Source organism: Maniola hyperantus, chromosome 19 (genome assembly GCF_902806685.2).
Source record: "Maniola hyperantus chromosome 19, iAphHyp1.2, whole genome shotgun sequence".
NCBI lineage: Eukaryota > Metazoa > Arthropoda > Insecta > Lepidoptera > Nymphalidae > Maniola > Maniola hyperantus.
The window spans coordinates 2,202,516-2,209,134 of record NC_048554.1 but is presented as its reverse complement, the minus strand read 5'-3'; the positions used below and the strand labels follow the sequence as shown (position 1 = coordinate 2,209,134).

The 6,619-nt window shown below is 32.8% G+C and overlaps 1 protein-coding gene across 3 annotated transcripts in view; it reads left to right on the top strand.

Moving 5' to 3' along the window:
• The first annotated feature begins 597 nt into the window (after nucleotides 1–597).
• LOC117991267 (rho-related GTP-binding protein RhoN-like) overlaps nucleotides 598–6,619 on the top strand; it is a 131,552-nt gene continuing 125,530 nt past the window's right edge. For 2 of the 3 annotated variants that reach the window (XM_034978842.2, XM_034978841.2), the window contains exon 1: nucleotides 598–864. The gene's annotated coding sequence lies outside the window, so the exon portion shown is untranslated. Of the gene's footprint in view, nucleotides 877–6,619 lie in introns of all 3 variants that reach the window. The other variant, XM_069504987.1, reaches the window with a different exon arrangement.

Sequence of the window (6,619 nt, the reverse complement as noted above, 5' to 3'; positions counted from 1 at the left end):
AATTGTTTCTACAGATTCTAAAATTTATATTACTGACTAAATTTGGATTTTCTTGCTTTTAATTGTTACATTTTAGTTTTTTTTAGCTAACTAGTTTTTTAGTAACGTTATTATTAATGCTTTTGATGATTTTCCCATGGGAATAAGCAAGCATTATAAGCGCAAAGAACAAAATGCCACTTTGATTTATAAGAAACAAAAGAATCGCACTATGCTCGTACTTATTTCTTTTGTAACCATAATGGACATCGACACAAAGTAGTTGCATTTTTCCTTAGCACCATTGTTGAGATGCTGCGCTTTTGATCCGGGCAAATATAAAAATTTCACGGTTCAATCATCCTAAATATCTAAACCACACCGTCTCTGTCTGATAAAGGACTATCATGTATATCTGTCTCTTTTGCTTGGAAATCCTAGACGCAGCGCTGATATCGACGCAGCCTTATCATTGATGTCGCAGCAAGCAATAATTGCTTTTATTCGTTATGCATAAGGGATGAATTTTAATTGAGTAAACTTTGTCTAAGAGGTTGTTCACGTACCTGAATGGCCGTATCTTGTAGTATTCGAGAATGGATCTGCTCACATTCACAATAATTTCCAGCCCCAGTAGCGCTCAGATCATTGACGGGAAAACACGTGTGTTTGGTTTTCGCGAAAAACAGCATCCGCGTGTTCTGAATATAAATCGTAAACGTATCCCGATTTCTTTATCGAATAAAGGTTTTAAGTGATCACATTTTAATACTTTCGAATGATTAAGTTTTAAAATGTGTGTGTCGAAGAAAAGGTTTTGAAGAATTGTGTGTGTGTGACGTTTTTGAACACTTTTGCCGGTGATCGGATAAACTTGTCTCGAAGGTATGTCAACCAGTTTGTTACTTACTGTAGTTTTTAATAATTACTTATGTATTAAAGCGGATACCGGTGATTTCCCTTTGGTATGCAACTCGGACCTGTTTTTCGTCCGGTCAAGCGTGGGAAGGAATTTCGTTTGCACTCTTAATGACACTACAGACACGCGACATTGTTAGCACGCTTTTTTCTGAATAGTAATGCACGACGTATCTCTATTGTCATTGAATCGACTTTGATTACACTCATTACGTTATTACTCACCCCTATTGTGTTTTAAATTTAGATTTTGAAACAAAATTGAGATCTTATTTAAGATAAACTAAAATTACATTGTCATTATTTTTAAATTCACATAATAAAAATTTACTTAAACTAAAATTTATTTACTATACGCTCTGACAAGTCACAAAAAAGCCGAAAAGGTATTTTTAGTTTTTATAATTGCTAATGAATTTTCATATAATATTATGTACCTACTTACTTAAAAATGATTATTTCAAAGTCTTTTTCAAATTATAATAGACGAGCTGATGCCCGCGACTTCGTCCGCGTGGATTTACGTTTTTCAAAATCCTGCGGGAACTCTTTGATTTTCCGGGATAAAAAGTAGCTTATGTGTTAATCCAGGGTATAATATCTCCATTTTAAATTTTAGCCAAATCCGTCCAGTAGTTTTTGCGTGATTGAGTAACAAACATCCAAATATCCACAATTTACATTCCAAACTTTCACATTTGTAACATTCATCATCATTATCATGATCAACCCATCGCCGGCTTACTACAGAGCACGGGTCTCCTCTCAGAGTGAGAAGGGTTTTGGCCATAGTCTACCACGCTGGCCAAGTGCGGATTGGCAGACTTCACACACCTTTGAGAACAATCTTAGTAGATATACTATAATATTAGTAGGACTATATTATGTCGCCATAATAGGTAATAGGCTAGGCCTACCGATAGACATTACGATAATGCTCTCCCAGGGAGCAAACAAGCGATTCATCTGAAGTGCTTATTTCAATAATGAGAGTAGATAGGTATAGAGACGGAAATAATGGTTAATGTTGAACATGGGAAAGATCCAGCGTTTAACTAAATGCTCCTTCATTGATACAAATTTTGTTTGAGTATGGGTTGCCTGGAAGAGATCACTTTAGTGATAAGGTCGCCCTTTGTTTTTTAAGTGTATCCTGTTTTCTTACTCTCTGTAATTTTGTTAACAATAAAGTTTTTTTTTTATTATTTATTTTGTTTATTTGAAAGTAATCATCAACAGCGTAAATACATAATTATTATTTAAATTTAAATCTAGTTATAACAGAAGGCCAAAAGAGATTACTTAAAATTATAATTAAAACTATTTAATTATAATTTTAACTAAAATTAATTTTAATTTTAATTAAAACTATTTTAAATCAGTAAATTAAATTTTGCTGAAGAGATACACTCTGACTAAGAAGTAGAATTTAATGAAATGTTCATTTTTAACTAAAAGTCACTTCAGTCAATTGTCACTAACAAAATGTACTTAACTACAAAATTGAATTTAATTAAATGAATTTAAATAATTGCATTTGTAGGGTTAAACGTAGTATGTAACTACCAGCTTCGTTACAATGTTCTTTGAGACTAGGATGATGTTTGTGGTACCTATCTACCTATTTGCTATTGTTAGATACGTAGGTAGGTACCTAGTTACCTCTACTTCTTCTTCTTCTTCTTCTTCTTCGCTCTGGGCTGGTTACCGCACTTAAACGTTTCCGTCTGTTGTGCGTGAATTGACCCACCCCACTGAAGTCTTCACTCCAGCCATCCAAGCTCGCTCCAGAAGCCGAGTAGACCGCCCAGGTTGCCGAGGGCTTCATGGAGTGAGTTCGGGGAACCCAAATGGCGTTAGCGTTGTTCTGCTACGCCCGTTACCTACTTATAATAATATGAATCTCGCATGATAGCAACTTATTTTATTTCTATGTAAGGTGTTTTTTATTTTTTCAAAACTCAAAAACTCAAAACTCAAATTATTTATTCAGAATAGGTAAAATTTTACGCACTGATGGTCAAAATTTAAATTTGTAAGATTATATGTATAGTAGTGATAATTAATACGTAGTTAAAACTAAAGCTCGAGGGTTCCAAACGCGCCCAGGTCGGAGCCTACAACAAACTCAGCCGGGTATTATTTTTATTATCACCACTATACAAAATCACTTAAACTTATTAGAACTAACACAAAGCTGTTAAGCAACTAATTCCTAAGCTTCCTTATAATTCAAATAATCCTTTACATTGTAATAGGATTTTTCAATAAGCTTACGTTTTATGAAAACTTTGAACTTGTTGAGAGACATCTCCAATACCTATGTCTCCTGGAAGCTTATTATAAACACGTATAGAATTACGAACAAATGAATTGCTAAGATTTCATTAGGAAAGACTACAACAAGGATACCTAACTATGTTTCTTTCATAAAAACTTTAACTAATTAAACTAACCTAACCCAACCAAATAATGGGAAACCTATCAAAACTCAAATAGTAATGAATAATTATAAAAACAAACAGAATCACTGATTCCGGTAGTCGATACTAAATAAAAGTGTATATCCAATTAATTTTAAGTAAAGAGAAAGTTGATAAAAAGTTGTTTTCAACTAGTTCACCTCCACTTCGACAAAACAGATGATTTTTATATCAATACTAATAATATTATCATGATTGAATAAGAGCAGAAAATTCCACGTTAAAGAAAGGAAGTAGGTAGGTATGGAGTTGGTACTTTATTTTATTTTGTCATTGAATTTAGTTTTTTCGGCTAAAATCAGACTAAAATGGTTTTACTTACTTACTTAAAACTTTTATATATACGACTATGATAGTTTTAGAAGTAGATTAGTTTTTATATAACTAACCTGATTCGGTTATTTTAGTGCAATATAACATTGGATTACCATGCACTAACATAATAATTCCTTAAACCAACAGAACAAAAATAACGCACAAAAATTTTAAAAGAATACCTAGGTACTTACATATCTCAAGAATGTAGAGACTTCTCAAAAAACCTGCTTTTGCCTAAATAAAGGCTTTGAATATATGTATACTAAGCAATTAAGCTAATGATTAAATATTGATTACATGGATTTTTAGGGTAGGGTTCCGTACCTCAAAAGGAAAAACGGAAACCTTATAGGATCACTTTGTTGTCTGTCAAGAAACCTATAGGGTACCTACTTCCCGTTGACCTAGAATTATCAAATTTGGCCGGTAGGTAAGTCTTATAGCAGACATAAGGGGAAAAATCTAAAAAACCCTGAATTTGTGGTTACATCACACAAAAAGAATTAAATTGTGGTAAAGAGAACTATATCAAGTGGGGTATCATATGAAAGGGCTTTGCATTCTAAAACAGATTTTTATTTATTTTTATGCATCATAGTTTTTGAATTATCGTGCAAAATGTCTAAAAAATACGACTGTAGTACTGAACCCTCGGTGCGCGAGCCTGACTCGCACTTGGCCGGTTTTTAGCATACGAGATTTGTTTGCACATTAGATACTTTAGCCTTTATCTGCTAAATTTATTTAGACAACATCGCATGAATGAATAAATATATAGCCTCCGTAATGTGGCAATTAGAACGGCAATTAAGGTCTTTTGTGATTAATTCAAAGGGTAAAGTATTGTAGGTAATAAACCTACATAAAATTGTTACGTCACAAATTATCTTCCAAACCATAATTATTATCATCATCACATTCTTCTTCCTGTGACACTAACTCTTTGTGAACCCTGCCCGAGGATCTTTAATTTACATAATATTATGATATTTATGAAAAAACCGGCCAAATGCGGTTCAGACTCGCGCACCAAGGGTTCCGTACTACAGTCATATTTTTAAGACATTTTGCACGATAAATCAAAAACTATAATGCATAAAATGCAGCAACTTGTGGAGTTAACTTTATGCTTACGAAACTATAAATAGGTAGGAGCAGTTACTACTGTAAGGTATATCTCTATGTAATTATACCTATTTGTTACATAATAATATTATTAGGTATGTTAAGCAAATATAATCCAAACTTTAGAAACTCTTAAATTGAAAAATTCCTGAAGATTTCTTTTGGGAAATATGCTGTGATTTCTTTGCTCAAAGAACCCGATCTCGCAAATTAACCTTTTGGGAATAACTTCAAGTTGAAACTTGATAAGAATATCCTGTTTAAACCCACGCCACTCATCCGTCAAACGAAATACCGCTATATGTTCTTAATTTTTGACTCGCTTTATCTGATATTTTGTTAGCCTAGCAGTAGCACACGTCAACTAATCTTTCAATCAAAATATTAAGTTCAATTTGTTAAAAAGAGAGTTCTTGCTATAGAGATTTAGTAGTGCTTGCATTCAATTTTAAGTTTTGATACAAGATCATGTTCGTTTGTAGCCTATAGGTAACGCATATATACATATATATATATATATATATATATATATATATAATACCAATTGACATAAATTGTTAGAAAAAATGTTATTTTGTAGAACAATAGGTACTTAATAGAATACTAATAAATTAGGTATGTAGGTATACTTATGTAATTAAATCAAGAGTCCTTATTTTAAATTTTTAATTCTAAGCTCATTTAGGTTTTGCGCTTATTGAGTAGGTAAAAAACGTTCAACACTGCTAAAGAAGTTTTCACTTTAATAAATAATTAATCTTAATATTTCTGTTGGGAAGTACCTACTAGTCAATTATATCAAACTAGCTGATGCCCGCGACTTCGTACGCGTGGATTTAGATTTTTATGAATCCTGTGGGAACTCTTTGATTTTCCGGGATAAAAAGTAGCCTATGTCCTTCCCCGGGATGCAAGCGATATCTGTACCAAATTTCGTCAAAATCGGTTGAACGGATGGGCCGGGAAAAGCTAGCAGACAGACAGACAGACAGACACACTTTCGCAAGTAAGTATGGATTTTAGTTTTAGTCTATTTCATTTGATACAACTCATGCATTTGAGGGTTACAAAAATTGATGAAATGTTTTTGAATTTGGTACCTACTTCATAAAATATAAACAAATAGGTAGAACTTTTTTTTTTTTTTTTTTTACACTTTATTGCACACAACACAAAGTAAACATTGAAAAAACACAATACAGGATCTTATTCTAATAGATGTAGCATGCAAAGGCGGCCTTATCGCTAAAGCGATCTCTTCCAGGCAACCTTTGACGAAAGGAATCACGAAAGCACGGGTTGGTGCGGCAGCCGAAAATGGCCCTAGTTATTATTATAAATTAGACTACATACACAGTACATTCAAATAATACACAAATAAATATAATTATATATACCCATATACATATCTCTATAATATACTACATAATTCTGTTTACATAGATAAATAATAGTTCTTCAAACGATTTTTGAAGGTGTTTAAGGATTTCGCCTGACGTATTTCAGCTGGGAGAGAATTCCAGAGCTTGACACTGTTAGTGGTGAAAGAGTTACCATAGTATACCGTGCGGCTGTGTGGAGTCATAAGCTTATTGTCGGTGCTGGAGCGGAGGGAGAACTGATGGTTCTCACCAAGATAGGAAAACCGTTCTTTTAAGTATGACTTTAGTTATGATTTACTTAAAAAATCTTTAGTTTTTAGAACATAAATATGTATTGATAAAAATATATTTTATAGATTAGGTCTATACCTAGTATTGATCTATATCTCTATATGGTCTATTGATACTTTGTCC